Source organism: Schistocerca nitens, chromosome 3, assembly GCF_023898315.1.
Source record: "Schistocerca nitens isolate TAMUIC-IGC-003100 chromosome 3, iqSchNite1.1, whole genome shotgun sequence".
NCBI lineage: Eukaryota > Metazoa > Arthropoda > Insecta > Orthoptera > Acrididae > Schistocerca > Schistocerca nitens.
Window position 1 is genome coordinate 231,314,010 of NC_064616.1, and position 21,914 is coordinate 231,335,923.

Here is a 21,914-nt window from a genome sequence, read left to right on the forward strand (position 1 = left end):
AGAGCAGGCTGCGGGTATCAGAACGTTATTAGTCCAAGGCACATCACAACAGTCTGATTACCATACGTTTTGCAAACACACCTGATGGGTAGAATGCGTAACTCCTTTCATGAAAGTGGTCAATAACCTTCCGCATTCTTCAACAGGTTTAACAACGAGTGAATTGACGTTTCAGTCAAAACATACGAATGAGTGGGAGTCGCCTGTACCAAAGGTACCCACTACAGAAATGACACTACAAGACAAAATCAAACGAGCCATAGTTACAGGGCCGAGTATAAAAGGAAAACTTACAACAAGAAACTGAAACACAAATTCTGAAGGGCAACGAGTCCTCTTACGTAAGCACCCTAAATCGACAAAATCTGGCAAACTGAATAAGAAGTGGTAATTTTTCTATTCAGGCCCATATGTAATTTCTAAAATACCATATCCTGGAGCGTACTGGTTAGTTTATGAGAAAACAGGAAGAGACAAGGGTCTCCACCCTCACAAAGATATAAAAGCCTTTACAAAATGACGAAGCGTGGCAACAATTTTTTTTATCGCAAGATAATTGTACATAGTGTACATAATTCTAAGTGAAATTTTTTAAGATAAAATAATGTGTATAGGCATAAGTAATTCTTTTGATTTGTACACACACACATTCCGTCGTCAGGCCACGAGAGGCCTACTCGGACCATCCGACCGCCGTGTCATCCTCGGTGGAGGATGCGGATAGGAGGGGCGTTGGGTCAGCACACCGCACTCCCGGTCGTTATGATGGTATTCCTGATCGAAGCCGCTACTATTCAGTCGAGTAGCTCCTCAATTGGCATCACGAGGCTGAGTGCACCCCGAGAAATGGCAACAGCGCATGGCGGCCTGGATGGTCACCCATCCAATTGCCGACCACGCCCAACAGTGCTTAACTTCGGTGATCTCATGGGAACTGGTGTATCCGCTGTGGCAAGGCCGTTGCCCTTTGATTTGTACACGTAGGCACAAAAATTAACAGCAATGGGAAGTAACACATCACTTTATGCGAAACGAAAGTATAAACGTTATTAGCTTATGGCTGAGCGGTCGCGCGCTCAACAATACGCGCTGACGTCAGCAGCAGGAGAGGAGACACTGACCTGTGCGCATGTGCGACAGACTGTCAGAAGGCGCAACCAAAATAGGAATTCAATGTGTACCTAACTTGAATACAAAGGAAACGGAAATACTGCGCAAATACTTCAACTATCTAAAGACTAAGGAACCTATATATACATATATTGTACACAGAGTCTTAGTTAAATACTAAGTTATATACAACATATTTACAACTAAAAGTATGTATTACGAAAAACTACACGAGACGTGTAATCTAAAGGCTAACAACAAAATACCGTGAGAGATGACAAATAATTTTCTTTGCAGAGTAATTGATGATAATGGGTAACACAATAAACAAATGTCTATGAATCTAAACTAAATATGGAAGTATCTGCGGACGTATGCAATGACCCAATGTATCAGTGGCCATCGAGCTACGTAATGCAATTAGTTTTAAGTTAGTTTCAAGTTTTTTATTTCAGCTACCAGTGTATCGTCACATAGCAGAAGAAGAGAATTACGTCAAGAGTAGCAGGTACCAAATGAAGAAATGCGCCGCACGTCGAGTAAACAATTTAGTTATAAGGATAGTTATACAAAGGTCATAAGGCAAATAAAAATGAAATATGCATCGTCACAGTGTGTCTCCGTGACACTTACCAGTTCCTATTCGCTGCAGAGTACACATAAACATTTAAGGATGGGATTTTACAAAAACCAGTTAATTTTTATCGTGTCACTTGAAAGCTTGAATACTGACGTTTCAAGGTATTTGGAAAGACAAGTCTACGATCGTAAAAACGTCATGTTTCACCCTAAGCTACACGTGAATTGAAGTAAACAGCACTAACACATGCAGAAACAACATGATACTACTTGGGCGATTAGTCAGTTCACATTATTTCAATGAAGCAAAAGTTCCTTGGCAACTAGTCCATCATTGTACGATTAACATCTCCTCATAAATTCTTGAACCAGTAGATGAGTATTTCCCTTCTTCCGTCCCAGACAAAGGAGACGGCGCCAAGTGTAGTTAGGCCAGTAGTGTGCAACGTTTTAGTTCTATTTCCAATTTTTTTTCCTTCGTCTACCTTTGGAAGGAATGAGCTCCCATAAGTGATAAAAGCCTATCTATAAAATGAAAGATAAACGTGTCATATGCTTGTATTGTGTCATAATAATGTGATATGTAATTAATTTGTAAATGTGGTTTGAACGAAGAGAAGTTGAAGCTAACAATCAAACTGTAATAACAGAAGCCAGTTAATGAAAATTTCATGACGTTTTAAAAATTAAGAAATTTGTGTTCGTAATGTAAGCGATGGATGGAATGTCAGCCATAGGTATAAGCTATAATGTTATGTATATTGTTGTAACTCAATACTAGTATGAACTTTCATTGGAAACCAAACGCCATATGAAGAAATGATCTCCAAAGACCAGCAATTTATATAATGTTTTGGACGGCTATATGTGCCCTTCAAGAAGTGGACGGTCAAGCGTGGTGACATGAACATACGTGTGCAACGAAATAACTTCTGAGTATCGTGGCTCACAACGCTTGACACACTGACAAGTGCACTATAGTTGTTCGAGCTGGTACTTCATGAGGTACCTCATCGACGGATGCTGTTGGTCAGAGTTTCTCTCCGCTGAAAATGCATGTGCGACGGGTAATAATGGCGCCCGAGTCGTAAAAATGGAGATCTTCTGCCACAGCGTCTGATTTTGAACGGTAAGCACACACCCGATGCACCCTGAATGAAGACAACCGCCACAGCAGTTCTTCTATATGTGACACTCAGGTGAAGCTCTGGTACTTAGTGTGAAATCAACATTAAGAAAGCGAGTGTACGCACGTGCGACGGTAGCCTCTGGCATGTTCACCGTCTGGCTCTTAGCCGCCAAATCAGCCAGTGCGCCAGCGCGAAACCCGGCAGCGAGAATACATGCATACATACATTAATCCTTGTTCCATAGATCACATTTCGTAAATGTTCGTTGGCTATCTGTCAGACTTTTAATACTATTTGGCAAATGACCAAAGATTTTTGTGGCAGCATAATTCACCACTTTTTGTGCCAAAGTGAGATTTAATCCAGAATAGTGAAGATCATCCTTTCTTCTAGTGTTGTAGCTATGCACTTCGCTCTTATTTTTGAATTGGGATGGGTTATTTATGACAAATTTCATAAGTGAATATATGTATTGCGAAGGTACTGTGAATATCCCGAGTTGCTTAAATAAATGCCTGCAAGGTGATCTTGGATGGGCTCCAGGTTTTATTCTGATTACACGCTTTTGTGCAAAGAATACTTTCTCCCTTAATGACGAATTGCCCCAAAATATGATGCCATATGAAAGCAGTGAGTGAAAATAGGCATGGTAGGCTAATTTACTGATATGTTTATCATCAAAATTTGCAATAACCCTAATATCATAAGTAGCTGAACCTAACCGTTTCAGCAGATCATCGATGTGTTTCTTCCAATTCACTTTCTCATCAGTGCACAAATCCAGAAATTTTGAGTATTCTGCCTTAGCAACAGACTTCTGTTCAGAGTCTATACTTATCAATGGTGTTATGCCGTGCTGCCATTGGCTTGACAAGTCATATGAAAAAATGCAACCCATAAACACACAGACACTGCAACAATCATCTACCAAGATGTCGTGGCCAATATATATATATATATATATATATATATATATATATATATATATATATATATATATATGCCATTTACTGTACAGAAGTGTATAAACTGTGTTTTCTCAAAATTTAGTGAGAGTCCATTTGCAGAGAACCACTTAATAATTTTCTGTAAGACATTATTGGCAATTTCCTCAGCTGATTCTTCCTAGTTGGGTGTGGTTACTATACTTGTATCATCAGCAAAAAGAACTAGCTTTGCATCTTCATGAATATAGAGTGGCAAGTTGTTAATATATATTAAGAACAATAATGGACCCAAGACTGAATCCTATGGAACATCATTCTTGATACCTCCCCAGCTACAGGACTCCGGTGGTTTTTGCAGACTATCTGTACTGTTCATTTCAACCTTTTGCATGCTTCCAGTTAAGTATGAATCAAACCATTTGTGTACTGTCCCACTAATACCTCAATACTTAAGCTTATCTAGACGAATTTCATGATTCACACAATCAAAGGCCTTTGAGAGATCACAAAATATCCCAATAAGTGGTGTTCGTTTAGTCAATGCATATAATGTTTGATCAATGAAAGCATATATAGTATTTTCTGTTGAAAAGCCTTTCTGAAAACCAAATTGAAATATTGTTAGAATTTCATTTTTACAAATCTACATCTACATCTACATCCATACTCCGTAAGCCACCTGATGGAGTGTGGCGGAGGGTACCTTGGGTGCCTCCACCGGTTCTCCCTTCTATTCCAGTCTCGTATTGTTCGTGGAAAGAAAGATTGTCGGTATGCCTCTGTGTGGGCTCTGATCTCTCTGATTTTATCCTCATGGTCTCTTCGCGAGATATACGTAGGTGGGAGCAATATACTGCTTGACTCCACGGTGAAGATATGTTCTCGACACTTCAACAAAAGCCCGTACCGAGCTACTGAGCGTCTCTCCTGTAGAGTCTGCCACTGGAGTTTATCTATCATCTCCGTAACTCACGATTACTAAATGATCATGTAACGAAGCGCGTTGCTCTCCGTTGGATCTTCTCTATCTCTTCTATCAGCCCTATCTGGTACGGATCCCACACTGGTGAGCAATATTCAAGCAGTGGGCGAACAAGTGAACTGTAAACTACTTCCTTTGTTTTCGGACTGCATTTCCTTAGGTTTCTTCCAATGAATCTCAGTCTGGCATCTGCTTTACCGACGATTAATTTTATATGGTCAATCCATTTTAAATCACTCCTAATGACTACTCCCAGATAATTTATGGAATTAAATGCTTCCAGTAGCTGACCTGCTATACTGTAGCTAAATGATAAAGGATCTTTCTTTCTATGTATTCGCAGCACATTACACTTGTCTACATTGAGATTTAATTGCCATTCCCTGCACCATGCGTCAATTCGTTGCAGATCCTACGGCATTTCAGTACAATTATCCATTACCACAAACTCTCGATATACTGTGTCACCGCGACCAAGAAGCATGGATTACGGATGACTGGCGTCGCACTGTGTCCAGCCAAGAATCGCGGTTCTGCACTACACCGGACGACCAGCATTGGCGAGTACAGTCGCATCTGCAAAGAGGCCCCATTCGTCCAATACTTTGGAGAGGAACGGCGGAGTCATTCTTGGCGTTATGGTTTTGGGACTCATCAGGTATGAAATCAATACATAGCTAGTAGTTACTCAGGGATCTATGGCGGCATAACGGTACATCCCACACATCCTGCGTCCAAATTTATTACCTCTCATGCGACAGTATCGTGAGAGCCATTTTAAATTGGACGATTCTCGTCCACACACGGTTCGTGTCTGTATGAATTGCCTGAGTTGCGTTGAGGTACCCCTCTGGACAACAACACTCCCAGATTTGTCCCGGACAGAGCATGCGTGGAACCCGCTCGGGCATCTACTTCCTCTCAGTTTCATTATCGAGGATATCAAAGACTAGTTACAACAGATGTGGGACAGTTTGCCACAAGGAGGATACAAAGGCTTTATGACAACCTTTGCAAACGAATCAGTGAATTCATCCTAGACAGAGAAGGGTGCAACGTCATACTGATAGGTGGGCTCATCCTGCAGAGTTATTTCTAAATTTGTCACGAGTTCGTAATCACTGAAACATCATCACGTACCTTCTCAGCCAGTGAAGTTTCATTTCGTTTCCTCCTCTCCTTCTGGGTGCTTTACTTTTTTTGTCAGGCGGTGTCAAATAACTTTGAAGATCCGATCGGTTTCACATCTCCCAGTTTGCATTACCACATAAACTCAGAAAAGGGCGCCGTCGTCAATCTCAGAGCGAAGTAGCACTGTAGCTAGCACACTGGGCACGCATTTGGGAGGAAGACGGTTCAAATCCGCGTCTGGCCATCCTGATTTAGATTTTCCGCGATTTCCCTAAATCGCTTCAGGCAAATACCGGAATGGTTTGTTTGACACGGCAGGCCCGACTCCCTTCGCTATCCTTCCCTAATCCGATGGCACCGACGACCTCGCGGTTGTTTCCCCTCTCCCAAATCAACCAATCGTCGTCAGTTTGTATCACAATTATGACATATTGTTTTCCTCCGTCTATAACAACGTCCGCGAGAAATTAGCACTTCTGGAGCTGGTAGGGTTCACCGTGGTGCTCCACATAAGCGTCGCAGTCTTGACTTTGAAGAGGAAGTACTTCGTTACGTAGAAGAGAACCCGACGGCTGGTGCTCGAAAAATTCCCCATATCATGGACTCCTGTAGGGGACACAAATCCGAGCTCACTCCTCCTCTGGGTGCGTTCAGTAAAAGTGATCCTATCTTCAAACTTATATGGGTTCCTTATCAAATTTTTATGTACTAAGTACCTCTACAATACCTAGAAGCCTGCAATAGGAGTTGTGCAATACACTGTACATAAATACTGGATGTATACAGAAAGATAACTCGCAAAACGTAAGTAGGATACCAGGGAGCGCTCAGGCCAAGATAACGATATTATCACATCCAGTGTCATGTTACGCATCCGGTGTCAGGTTATCCACTTGGTCTCCTCGCTTCCCCTATTCCATATCCCCCGGAAAATCACCTGGAATTGATCGCGGTCACACAGGGAACTCACCCAGGCAATTGTACTATATATATTCAAGGTAAGGACGTAAACATATAGTCGCCAGATGTCACAATAGTGGTGGCAACCCCCTGTCGTCCTACCCTCACCTACCGCCCCTCTGGGCCAATGAGAATCATGCAACCCCTCTACACCTTCATCTTTTATAACTAGTACACTTTTGTGGCAGGCGTTACTATGGAGTTGAACAGCATAGGAAGCGGATGTGTCTAAAAATGGTTCAAATGGCTCTGAGCACTATGGGACTTAACATCTGTGGCCATCAGTACCTAGAACTTAGAACTACTCAAAGCTAACTAACCTAAGGACATCACACACATCCATGCCCGAGGCAGGATTCGAACCTGCGACCATAGCGGTTGCACGGTTCCGGACTGAAGCGCCTAGAACCGCTTGGCCACACTGGCCGGCGAAATGTGTCTATTTGTTAATAACAATATTAAGTAACACCGGCACAGACCACACCCAGCTCGATATGTAAGTACATTCAATTCTACGTATTTTTCAATGTCTTCCTCAGTTTTAGTATTTGTATTGCGTTTTTCTATTTTATAACTGAGGTAAGCATTCTAGGTAGCAAAGAGGAGAAGGTTGAGTCCGTATGTTAACAACAAATCACGTCATTTTACGTTTCAGTTAATAACAGTTCTGTAGTACGTAGCACCACCAGAGACCACACCTAGTCAGAAATGTAAGAGCGCTCGGAATTCTTTGTTTCCACCCATTTTACCCATTTTATTTTGTTTCCCATCTCACAAGATTCACCCCTCTGTTCCCTACGTCATGATGCTCCCAGAATCACGTTCCCAACTCCATCTTTTACAACTGGGACAGCTGAGTGGGCACCATAGGTTATAGGATGTGTCAGTTTGTTAATAACGAATCACGTCACTAGAGGTCTATTTTCTAATAATAAATTAATATTTCAAGACACTAGCAGACGGCACACCCAGATAGATACGTAATTTTCTCATTTTTCCACAATTTTACCCTATTACCAGAATTATGTGTGTCCACATCGCGCCACGACGTAGCGTCACCCATCGCATCATGAGCTCCATCGCGTCACGTCGATGTGATGATGCTCTCGTTTTCGTCTACATCTACATTTACATATGCGTCTACATCTACGTTATCACTCTGCTATTCAAATAAAGTGCCTGGAAGAGGGTTCAATGAACCACCTTCAAGCTGTCTCTCTACCGTTCCACTCGTGAACGGCGGGCGGGAAGAACAAGCACTTAAATTTTTCTGTACGAACCCTTATTTCTCTTATTTTATCATGATGATCATTTCTCCCTGTGTAGGGGAATGTTTTCGCAATTGGAGGAGAAACCAGTAATTGAAATTTCATTAGAAGAGCCCGTCGCAACGAAAACTGTCTTTGTTTTAATGATCGCCACTCCAATTCAAGTATCATGTATGTGGCACTATCTCCCCTATTTCGTGATAATAGAAAACGAGCTGCCCTTCTTTGAACTTTTTCAACGTCATCCGTCAGTCCCACCTGATGCGGACCCCACACCGCACAGCAGTTCGCCAGAATAGGGCGGACAAGCGTGGTGTAAGCAGTCTCTTTAGTAGACTTGTTGCACCTTTTAAGTGTTCTGCCAGTTAATCGCAGTCTTTGGTTTGCTCTACCCACATCATTATCTATGTGATCATTCCAATTTAGACTGATGACCATGGATGTTAAGTCCCATAGTGCTCAGAGCCATTCCAATTTAAGTTATACATAATTGGAGTCCCTAAGTATTTAGTTGAATTTACAGCCTACAGGTTTGTGTGACTTATCACGTAATCGAAATTTAGCGGATTTCTTTTAGTACTCATCTGAATAACTTCACATTTTTCTTTATTCAGAATCAATTTCCACTTTTCGCACCATACAGATATCGTATTTAAATCATTTTGCAATTTGTTTTGATCATCTGATAATTTTACAAGACGGTAAACGACAGCAGCATCTTCAGTAAACAATCTACGACGTCTAGTCAGATTGTCTCCTATGTCGTTAATATAGATCAGAACATTAGAGGGCCTATAACACTTCCTTGGGGAACGCCGGATATTACTTCTGTGTTACTCGATGACTCTCCGTCTATTAGTACGAACTGTGACCTTTCTGAGAGGAAATCACGAATCCAGTCGCACAACTGAGGCAATACTCCGTAGGCACGCTATTTGGCTTGAAGACGCTTGTGAGGAACGGTATCGAAAGCCTTCTGGAAATCTGAAAATATGGAATCAATTTGACATCCCCTGTCGATATCACTCATTACTTCATGAGTATAAAGAGCTAGTTGTGTTTCACAAGAACTATATTTTCTGAATCCGTGTTGACTATGTGTCAATAAATCGTTTTCTTCGAGGTACTTCATGGTGTTCGAACACAGTATACGTTCCAAAATCCTACAGCAAATCGAGAAATCCCCATTTATGTACCATTGCTAAGCCACCACACTATTAATAGTATGTGACGTCGTAGTATCCGAAACGAACACACTGACAGAAATAGTACTTAGTGTCGATGACATCACAGAGAATTCTATAAGCACTACCGATTCTAACCAGCGATATCGTATATGAAATGCCAGACTACATTACTAGATTATCTGACGTCATAGTAAAATTCTGATACCTCCAGTCAAAGGTACTGAATTTTCAGCGCTGTGCTGCAAAATGCACCTCTAGAGAGCTGTTCAGTATCTGTAACAACTCCAACGAAAATCTTGTCGTCTGCAGGATAGCTCTCCCCTTATATTCCGAAGTGTGTGTGTGTAGGCACGAACGCCGATGCTTGCTGTCACACAGAGTCCGGCAATGTTGCGATGTAAGCCCGCTGGTCTAGCGCCTGACATTGCTGCAGTTCCGAATGAGGGATCCCCCAGCTTCGTTAATATCGGCGAACAGATCCCAAGATGTAGGTGGAAATTACATAGACTGGTGCAACACACACCGTTGTCCCCCCGGTATTCGATGGATAATGCGGGTCCGATATGCAACTGCTCGTACGATCGTGGTCACCAGATCGCGAACTGGAGTGTCCCACAACTCCCCAGGAGTCGTAGAGAAATTTGCACAGAGTATCTGTAATCACCTCCGATATGGTAGCTGGCACAAATGACACTCAGTCATTCTAGGAAGAAGATATCCCACCACTGCAAAACCTATCGTAACTCACCGACGTGTTTGTGGATAATCGCTGCTAACAGTTTAAGCGCCAAGCATATCCCTCACCACCAACTTTTCTTCCTGGGCCAATCAGAACTATAATACCCCTAATACCACCAACAGTTCTGCTTTTAAAACTAACGTGGGTACTCCTTTTCCAGCCAGGTAGCACACCAACGTATTGTTTCGTTCGTATTTTGACAAAATAATACCCATACTCTAGACTTAAGTCTGTAATACAACGCTTATGCGATCTATGTAGTAGTAGTAAACGACTCAGGAGGAGGGAATTAGTGTTTAACGTCCCGTCGATAACGAGGTGATTAGAGACGGAGCACAAGCTAGGATTGGGGAAGGATGGAAAAGGCAAGCGACTCTGCCCTTTCGAAGGAACTATCCCGGCATTTGCCTTAAGCGATTTTGGGAAACCACGGAAAACTTAAATCAGGATGGCCGGACGCAGGTTTGAACTGTCAACTTCTCGACGCGAGTCCAGTGTGCTAACTAGTAAACGACTCAGAATATTTTTTTTTATACGAGCTCGCATCAACGGCACGAATTTGCGTAACAGAGTCCCTAATTAATATTGTAGACAGATAGTTATATTTTGCACACGTCAAACACAGTTAGACGATTATCCATATTGATATCGAAAACATATGAGTAAAGAGTCCAGATGACGGTGCTTTCGGTGATAGCCTGTAAGTGTGGTTGTAATCACACTCATTTATGTGAATACTCCAAGGCCAATGGTAGGGTGGATGCGGCTTCATTCTCTGTATACATGACGGCATATTAATGGAGATACTTCATTTTAATGATACCCTGCCCACTTTACAGCAAGGAAGTAGTTGTTTATTTAAATTATAATAACGCTGGAGCTCACAAGCAGACAGATGTAGGTATCGTGACGACCCTGATGACTAAAATTACACTGTCTCTCCACAGCGCTGTAGCGCTGGGATACTAAGCAGTGTCCACGCCGACGGCGCCTTAGACCATCCTTACCAAACACGCTTTCACTCACCATTATATATGTTTCGAAAGCACAACTGAAACAGCCGGAGAGAACTTTCGACAAAAAGAGTAAATGTACGATAAGTGGGGTTAAAAATTAGCAAACATCAAGCAGTTGTATTAGGAGCTAATCTGAGACCTGTAGCTGAAACTTGTGTTACCCACGTTGCCTATAGAGTCCTTTTTTATACTTTATCAGCAAACTTCTCATGATTCGTCTATAGCAATACCGATATGCAATCAATGTGTCTCGATTCTAAAATGATACAACTTTACACTGCATCTAACTGTTTTTTACGATTCCAAGATATATGGCTTGCAACTAAAATGTATTTGGGTTGCAAAATGCCAGAGCATTCAGAATAAAATAATAATACCGTTCTCTCTCACACACTCACATAGAACTAATGGGAGAATGGTAATTTCATCCTGTCTCTTCAGAATGCACCATCGTTCCACTAGTAATGCAAATGTGCTGTCACTACCCCTCTTATATTTACTCGTCACTACTCCCCTCACCTGTTACATCATCTGCATAACGATTTTTGTTTCCTACCTTTATCTGTAACGCCATGTCTCTCCCTCCCTCTGTATATATACACTGGTGTCCAAAATTAAAGCAACAAATGGAAATTTTGCAAGCTTGCTTTTATTTCGCCACATAACAGTATAAACAGATGACGGTAAAGTAAAAAAATAACGCAAATAATTCAGTACGTAAACAACTACAACATGTATAACGGTAGACAAAAATGTTGTCGTGTTTTCCAACTTAACGGATTTGGACACACATTTAGACAACTAGTTAACGTGAGCCTGTCAACGAAAGGGCATACTGTGGATGCTGCCATCAGACTCATGTTGAGGCAATAACGACCATTCTTCCTGCAGAGCTGCTCAGTCTTGGTGAGTGGTCGGTGGATGCTGGCGTGATACAAGCCGTCTCCCCACTACATCCCAGATATGCTCTGTGGGATTGAAATCGGGAGAGCGAGCAGGCCGAGCCATGCGTGCAATATCTTCCGTTCACCAAAAAACATCAACCACCCGTCCTCTGTAAGGTCGAGTATTATCGTCTATCAATACGAAGTCTGGGCCAACAGTACCTCGCATCAACAGCAAATGAGGTCCCAAGATCACGTCACGATACCTGACAGCAGTTAAACCTTGCCGATTCACCCGTACAATTTCATGAATAGGGGTTCGAGTGGTAAACATAATCCCTGCCAACGCCATTAGGGATCCTCTTCGATATCGGTCTCTTTCCACATTGTTTGGGCCCCGAAACTGTGTTTCGCGTTCCCTCCAGATGCAAAGCCATCGAGAACCACTCCCCAGGCTAAATTGAGATATATCTGTGACAACAACATTGACCCATTCTTCGACCGCCCATTTGGCGTGTTCATTACTCCACCCTAGACGTTCTCTTCTGTGAAGACGCGTCAGAGGTAGACATACAGCAGATCTCCGACTATAAAGGCCACTCTGCCGAAGCCTTCTGCACACCGTTTGACTCCATACAATACCTCCAGCGGATGCTGCGAGCTCACATGCCAGTTACTGTGCAGTACTAAGGCGTTACTGTCGTGCCCTTAAAGCCAAATGACGGTCCTCTCTTCTGAAGTCACACGCGGTCAGTCCTGCCCTGGTCTTCGGGATACAGTTTCGGTCTCTATAAATTGTCGGCACGTCCGAGAAACAAGAGAACGATTCACACATCAGTTTGCGACTGTCCTGCTTCCGTTCTTTCTATGGCCGTCCAACGCAGACAGTCTGGTAAGCATCTTCTCTGTGCCATAGTGCACCGTCTGTGACTGTGTACACAGCGATTGTGGATGTGGGACTACCTGGTAAACATCGCCTCGTTTGCTAGATGGCGTTACGTCATCTTTGCCACGATTTTCCGTTGTCCAGGATGCCATCTTCCGCGGAGAACAGGATTGTACGGACGTATGGTTGACATTTTGTACGTTTATATCGTGAATAAGACACAGGACGGGAAAATAACGGTATGTTGCTTTAATTTATTCCAACTGATATATAACGAGTTCACTTTCTCTCAATCTTGAGCATAGATCTCAGCCAATTTGGAGACAGATTGTGTAGTGGTTGTAATAGACCACTCATACAGAGCTTTCTAGCTAAACATCCAGGACATACCTGCAGACACTCTGATCTGCTGCGTACGTCAGTACGCAGTCACAGACGGTGTAGTATGGCACAGAGAAAATGCCTACCAGACTCTCTACGGTGGATGGCAATAGAAAGTGAGAGTTGGCAATACTCTCTTAGTATGTAAAGGTTGGCTACAGCGAGCATACACAATCTCTGGAATCTAAGATATTGTTGTCGCGCTTCGCAGTGCACGGATTAACTAGTGGCAGTTTTGAAGCCAGTGCAGGAGCCCGCCTGCTCTGGTGCGCACGTGTGTTGGGCGAGGGGTCGTCGCCGAGCTGCCGTACTGCCGTGTCCGCCAGCAGTGACACAGGATTTGGTATTTAGTTGATATTTTTTATAATTTTCAACGCGCTTATTAATTTAAAGAAAAGGGTTTGTGTATATGCGTAGCAGCAGACGGTAATTTTGATAATGATAGGAGTTCAATTCTTAAGGGAAACCATTGTTAGATTTTGTCATTGATTTCTTTTGTAATCGTCAGGGAATTGTTTCACTATGTATCCAATTAAGAAGTATTTCAGTCTGTCTCAAGAGTTTGATTAACTTGTAATATTGCTTTAATGCCACTGGAGGCAGATTTACAAACGAAGCGATTGTTCAAAGAGCTTCTAGCGTTTTGTTAATTGAATGAGAAAGAATCGCTTTCAGAATATAGTTTTTTTGCTTGGGTTATCATTTATCGAGTTTAGATTTGACCAAATACTTTCTCTTGAATTATATGTAGCTGTAGTAAGTAGCAGCAGCCGCAGCAACAGCAGGAGCCGCCATACAGAACATGCATTGCACTCAGTGTGAATAATAGGTTTTTTTATGTTTTTGTTAAATAATGGAATGCAGCAGATCAAACAGTGGCAGCAGAAAGACCAAGTAAGTTATTTGTTGCGCACAGGACCAATAATAAAAAAAATAGAGTTTAGGCGATCTCTGTAATAGTAAAGTTAACAAGAGTACAAGCACGAGATTTTCAGTAGAAAACACGAGATAAGAACATATAGAACTCGCGACTTTCTCCTGGCGACATGCCTACCAGGATACGTTTTTTTTTTTTTGGATGAATCGTAGTTAGATATGCTTTGCCTTTCTACTGCCAACTGCAATCTTACGCAACAGTAATCATTAGTGGAGGCACAGCATTTTGATCTCTTGCGCACTGCTTTGTATTAACACATAATTTTATTTCAGCAGTTTTGTCTTTGAATTTGTTGGTGCATTGTGTAATAGTTAATTGAACAGTGGAATTTTTAGGATTGCGGTGTATTTTAGTGACATGTATTCGTTCGTATTGCGACAATGAGGACGAGAGCACAAAAGAAAATGGAAAATAATGCAGATGCTACTGCAAACGCGAACGTAGATACGGTTGCGAACATGAATGTAGGAGCGGTTTCAAACGCAGTTTCCGAAAATTCGGAACAGAGAGTAGAAAATTATATTGAGATCCGGGAATTTTCGAACAATACAACGGAGAATCGGAATGTAGGCGATCATTTGCCAACAATGCGTGATGAACAACTGTGTGCTACACGCAACTTAGGACATGACAATACAGTGACGCAAACCGAACTCGTTATGAGAAATTCCAGCGTTGCTTCCGCCTCAAAAGTGCAGAGTAATTTTGTTTTCCCCACTTTCGGTGGAAATTCAGGTCTGGTTGCCACTCCGATAGAGCGGAGTAATTTTGCCTTTCTTTCTGTTAGTGGAAATGCGGGTACTGCTTCAGCTTTAACAGAGAAAAGTAACGTTGTACTCCCTGCCCCCAGTAATGATCTTTTACAATTATTACTGAGTAAACTCACTGAATTTAATGACAGACAGGAGAGTAAACTCACTGTATTTAAGAGTAAACTCACTGAATTTAATGACAGGCAGGAGAGTAGACTCACTGAATTTAATGACAGACAGGAGAGTAAACTCACTGAATTTAATGACAGACAGGAGAGTAAACTCACTGAATTTAATGACAGACAGCAGAGTAAACTCACTGAATTTAACAACAATAAAGCAAAGAATTTCAAATCGCTTGAGAACGAAATTAACGAGAATCTCACATTGTTTCAGGGTGAGGTGAATGACAATTTAAATAGTAAATTTGAAGAAAGGACCAGTCAGTTGAAAAGTCAGCTACGTGAAGAATTCAAATCAGATATTAACAATCTTGTATCCCGACTTGATCACGTACAAAATGTTGATATTGTTGAAGTGAAACGACAGACGACACAACAAGAACTGCAAGTAGAGGAATTAGCGAAAAATGTTGAGTCATTGCAATTACAGACCACCAATGAAGTTTCAAAGATAGAAACTCAATTAACGACAGTAGCTAAACAGGTAGATGAATTATCCATGAAAGTGACGGAACTGAGTTGCGGGTTAGATACGAGGTCAGATGACACTCAGCCGGTACCGATCGCGGATACCGAAGAATTTCAGTCTCTGCAACGTTTTAAACAAGGGTAGATGACAATTAATCAGCAAAACAAACGTGACGTAAAAAATATACTGGAACAGCTTGCCAGCATCGAAGAAAAGATCGATCGCAGCAATGACACTGGTAGATCCAATAATTACCAAATTGGTAACGACAATGAGCGCGTTAATCATGGAAATGCCGACCACTTTTCTCGTGAATATGACACGTTTGCGGGACGTAATGAAGGAAACGTGAGTCATGATGTAAAAGAAAACTCATCCGCTAAGAAAAATGACGAGTTTGACTATAAGCATTTTCTCACAGTTAGGAAATTTAAAATTTTTCGGAATGCTAGTCACGAAATCCACCCTCGAGAGTGGTTACAACAATTTGACTATTCTTTACCACCAACATGGCCAATTGGCCACAAACTGGAATTCATTTGCAGTTATCTTGAAGGAGGGCCTGCAACAAGAATGCGCTCAATAGTACGTGAATGTCACACATATGGTGATTTTTATCACGCATTCTTATCTGCTTACTGGTCAGAGACTACAAAAGATCGTATAACACATTACATCATTATGATGCAAAGTTATGAGCAGTCGAAATTTTCAACTCCAGTGCAATATTTTGAAAACATGATGCGCATGAACAGATATTTAACGAATCCGTACAGTCAGTCGGAATTAATTCGTATCTGTTTGACAAAACTGCCGATCAGATTGCGCCACATAATTTTGGCAGGTAGGTGCAAAGATGACTTGGAGGCATTCCAAGCTCTTTTGCAATAATTAGAATTTGACAACTATGAAAACACTCAAAGAGATTATAGTAATCGGTATTGGGAAAATAATAATCCGCGGGGTGACCGTAAACGCGTATGGAACTCGGACGAACCTCACATGTACAGGGCGGAAGAAGATAGACGTGATATGCGGCATCAACCGTATAACACAGATCATAGACGCCAGAGAAATGATTTTTATGGTCATAGGAACTTTCAGTACAGTAATAGAGATCGCGGACCACGAGAGCAAAGGCGTTATGGAAACGAAAATTATTTTAGAAGGAATGGTCGCGGTATGGCCAACCGAAATTGCCGCGGACACGCAAATTACAATTCGGAACGCGGTGCTCATGCAGAATACAGAGCATCGAGTCCACGTGATAATTATAGTCATAACAATTATGAGAACCAAAACAGTTATGATGAGGGGACAAATCAAAATTGGCAGGATCGCAGAAATTCCAATTTAGAGCGTGGCGACAATGTAGAAATCAGACCACCCAACCCAAGCAATAATTCGCGGCAATACAAGCAGGCACAACAATGACTAGCAACAAGGCGGAAAGCCGATACACAAATTATGTTAACTTTGTTGGATTGGAGAACATTAGAGACACATTATTACAAGAAAATGATAACAACGAAATTATGTATGCTCATCCAATTATAAAAATCTCGGTTGGAAATACTCTACTTTCAGCTGTACTGGATTCTGGCAGCCCTGTGAATGTAATTAGCGAGACAATGTTTAAGAAGTGTGAACAGGCATCTGTTTGTCCAACATTGCCATTATTAAAGACCAAATTAAAGGGAGTCATTCAAGGAAGGAGTGTAGACGTACGCAATCAGACTTCTTTAGTTTTCAGGTGTCAAGGACACGAGTTTTCTGCAAATTTCTTAGTAGTCCCTCTTTTATCAACAGAAATAATTTTGGGTGTGGAATTCCTACGTGAATATAAAGCAATGTTAAACTTTTGTAATGCTGAAGTCATGTTACGAGTAAATCAAATGTTAGTCACACTTAAATTTCAAGGATGGCTAACAAAGGAGGATGAGGAAGTGAATTATCTGCGTTTTCTCTTTCCGCTTGAAGCACAACAATCACTGAATTTGTCTAATAGTTGCACAGATAACATCACTACGTTTTACTGTGAAACAGAACAACCCATTAGTACAGAACAATTAATTAAAAGGAAAGTTTACCGAGACAAAGTCGACCCTAATGCAGGAACTGATGAGTTATTTGAAATATTACAAACAAATTGTGAAGTTTTTTCTCACAAGAAAGGAACAGTACGTAACTTTCTTTATGAATTCAGGGTCAAGGAACATAATAAATTTTTTGTACCACCATACGTCATCCCATTTACATACAGAGACAAAGTGAAACAGGAAATACAATCTATGTTAGAGCAGGGAATCATCGAAACTGCTGTGAGTTCATATAATAGCCCATTACACGTGGTTAAGAAAAGGGATAATTCCATTAGACTGGTTCTTGATTCCAGACAAATTAACACAGTAATCCAACCTGAAACCGATAGACCACAGACACTAGATGAACTATTGCAAAAATTCCATGGAGTGAAGGTGATGTCATCTTTGGATTTACGAAGTAGTTTTTGGCAAATAGAATTAAATCCGAGGTGTAGCAAATACACAGCTTTCCTCTGTTTTGGAAACTGTTACCAATTTCGAAAATTGCCATTTGGTCTCAATGTTTCGTCAGCTGCATTTATCCGTGGTTTGAATACAATATTACCGACACACTTAAAAGACAGGATCACCACTTATGTTGACGACATTTTGATCGCAGAAAATTCATGGACAAAACACAACCAAGTATTAAGTGAATTATTACGAACATTTCGGGAACATGGCATTACAGTCAATTTAGAAAAATCGGACTTCGGTAGAACACAAATCAAATTTCTTGGCCACATTGTTACAACAAAAGGCATTCTACCTGATCCAGAAAAATTAAATGCAATCAAAGAAATGCCCCTACCAACAAACAAGCGACAATTAAGAGGATTTTTGGGACTAATAAATTTTTATCGTCGTTTTATTAGCCTACAAAGCTTGTCAACACCTAGATTATGTCAACTAACAGGTAAGAACACAGTTTGGGACTGAGATCATGTTGCTCAAACAGACTACCACGATTTGAAAACTGCACTACTGAATGCACCTATATTGTCACATCCTGATTTATCCCTTGATTTTTGCCTTTCGAAAGGTATCTCAAGATCTGGGCTTGGTGTCCATTTGTTCCAAGAAGCTGTTGAAAATGGAATTCTTACTCAGAAAAGTATAGCTTTTGCCAGTCGAGTATTAACAAAATCAGAGCGCAACTATTCAGTCACGGAGCTGGAAGCATTATCCTTAGTATGAGCGTTTGATAAATTTCGTTACTATCTGCAAGACAAGCACACAAAAGTATACACCGACCATCGGGCGTTACAATTTCTCACGTCAGCCAAATTAAATCACGACCGTTCAAAACGTTGGGCTTTGTTTCTTCAGGAATTTAACTTCACTGTTATATATATTCCAGGTTCACAAAACATCATTGCTGATGCGCTTTCACGAGCACCTCTTGGTTTAGCTCAAAGTAACGAGGAAGATTGCCTAGAAAATAATTACAGCTTACTCTACATGCAGAAGGTTGCTTTTGAAAATTTTACTTCATCCTCATTAAGTGACATTGCTCGTGAACAAGAAAAGGATTCGATTTGGAAGGATATAAAAGGAAGTGGGAGAGTAAGTCACATCCTGCTATAAGACAGTTTTATATCATACGTGATAACGTCTTATTCAGACGCAGACGTCCTGACAGTCCTTCTTCGGTTTTATGCATACCAGACGAACTTGTAAATAAACTCATTTGGTACACACATCTGAGTTATGCCCATTTTGGTGCGAAGAAATGTTTTCAAAAATTACGAGACACATGTTATTTTTACAATATGGAAAAGAGAATCCGTAAAGTCCTGGCAATATGCAAGTTATGTCAGAAAGGAAAACCACCAACAGTGACACACAGAACACCACTATTTCCAATCATCCCAGTCAAATTAAAAGAGATGGCTGCCGTGGACATCTTCGGACCAGTAATAAGATCTTGACAAGGCCATTCATATGTTTTCGTAGCTGTTGAGCTTACTTCGAAATTTGTCTCATTCACACCTTTACGAAAAGCTACAGCAAAATCAGTTTCCACAGCATTCGTCAAGAATTTCTTGAAGGAAGTAGGGCACGTTGACAAGGTGATTTCTGACAATGGCCCACAATTCCGTTCCAACAGTTGGCTGAAAACCTTGCGATGCAGGAAAATTAAACCAGTATTTATATCACGTTTTATGCCATCATGTAACCCATCAGAACGTATCGTGAAGGAGTTAGCTAAACTTTGCAGATTGTACTGCCATCGCCAACATAGAAACTGGGACGTACATTTATCTGGTTTCCAAAACATTATTAATGAACTACCTAATGATTCCACTACACTGCCCCCACTGCTTGTGTTGAAAAATAAACAACCACCACAGCGACGTTTAAGACACCATGAAGTGGTAAGTATAGCATTACAGAACATCAAGAAAGCTGCAGACAGAAGAAAGAGCTGCATAATCCACGAGTCAACGTCAAGAATTTACAGGTAGGCCAAACGGTATTGCTTAGATCACATCGACTATCTCATAAGGTAAAATATTTGAGTAGGAAGCTTTTCTTGGTGTATGAAGGACCCTTCCGTATACGACGCATTGCACACACAAACGCTGTGGAAGTTGAGACAATACGAACACATAAATCGCGCGGTCTTCACCACTTATCACACATTAAAATTTTCAAGGAATAAGGCCCTAGGGGGTTTACTGATCTTTAGTAAATACATGTTTGGCAAGCATAGGTGCCCCAGCCGTTACAGTATATTCTTCCGATTTTAGTTTTCAGTACTGTTCCATAATCTTTGACTAACCTGTTTATCTATTAATCTTTTATTGTCAATTTATCCTGTATGAAAGACCAAGAATGAATGATTATGAACGATTTGTATTGTTTGAGAGAATGAGAACTTTGCAAAGGACATTTCTGATGGTTCAAATGGCTCTGAGCACTATGGGACTCAACTTAGAACTAGTTAAACCTAACTAACCTAAAGACATCACAAACATCCATGCCCGAGGCAGGATTCGAACCTGCGACCGTAGCGGTCTTGCGGTTCCAAACTGCAGCGCCTTTAACCGCACGGCCACTTCGGCCGGCAGACATTTCTGACGAGAGGATTATACCAGCTGTTGACATCTTGCGATTGTTCACTGAAAGAATGAAATTTTTGTGACTTATTTGAAGGAAAATGCAAGAAATAAATATGTGCGTTTTTAGGGAGAAATAACATGAAATAACAGAAAGTGTTGACATTATCTTCCGGTAAAATATAATGTAAAAGTGGCTCTGAATTGAGAAGGTATATTTGATGGGTAATAGTATAATTAGGAAACCTTCGAACTGACACTTCTTCTGATTTATGAAGTAGTTTGAAGAGTGATGATTTATGTGGATTTTTCGTGTTTATTAGTTTGCCAGGTAAGGCGTATTAGGATTTATGGACCACTCATGATTAGTGTGACACAATGAGGGAGCACTTTGCAGACATTTATAGAACAAGAGAAGGTAGGAAAGATACACTTCTAAACGAAGAAACCCATAATGGTATTCTATGAAGGAAGATATAGCTTATACACATTTGCGTGAAATTTAAGTGACAGTAATGTTAAGGTAGAGTGCACACTTACTTAAAATCTAAGTCACAGCAAAGTTAAGACATGGCTATGAGTCACAAAAGGTGTTCTGATACAAATACACAGCAAAGTGTTGAATTATGTGATGAATGAGTGTCAAGAATATTTTTTTTTTCTCTGTGAAATTGTGGAATGGTAAGAATGATAGTGTTGTTTCTCTTCTTATTGTTGTTAAGGTTGAATTTATTGCATTTCTTACAGGAAACATGATCGCAACGGAAGTTTTCTCCATTGCAGAAACGAAAGCACTTAACGTGACGTAATTTTGTGTAGTAGACGATTTTTTGAGATCGGAGCGTAGCAAGCTTACCGTTAAGGGTCGCGAGAAGAAAGACCTTCCAGAAACAGTCGGCCGTGACAAAAACACCGAGCTATGACCTAGATAATTATCTTCTGCATTAAACTATTTCTTTTCTCTTTCCAGAGCGAAATGACTCTTACGCCAAGAGGCGAGAGTATCTGCCATATTTTATGAATGTGTAAATAGTAGTGTAACATAAGTCAATTTAATATTTATCTTGTGTTTTCTATTTCATGATTGTAATTTAGTGATGCAGTGCCGATTCCAGCACGAGGTTAATTGGAAGGTGATGATTTTTCTCTTGTCATGTCATAAATTTATTTATTGTCACCTTGGTGAATAAATCATTTCTTTCAGTTTCTTCTGGACAGATGGAGGAGT

General features: G+C 40.9%; 1 pseudogene; it reads right to left on the bottom strand.

Moving 5' to 3' along the window:
• Positions 1 to 847: 847 nt before the first annotated feature.
• LOC126249939 (5S ribosomal RNA) lies at positions 848 to 965 on the bottom strand (annotated as a pseudogene).
• Between the last annotated feature and the right edge of the window lie 20,949 nt (positions 966 to 21,914).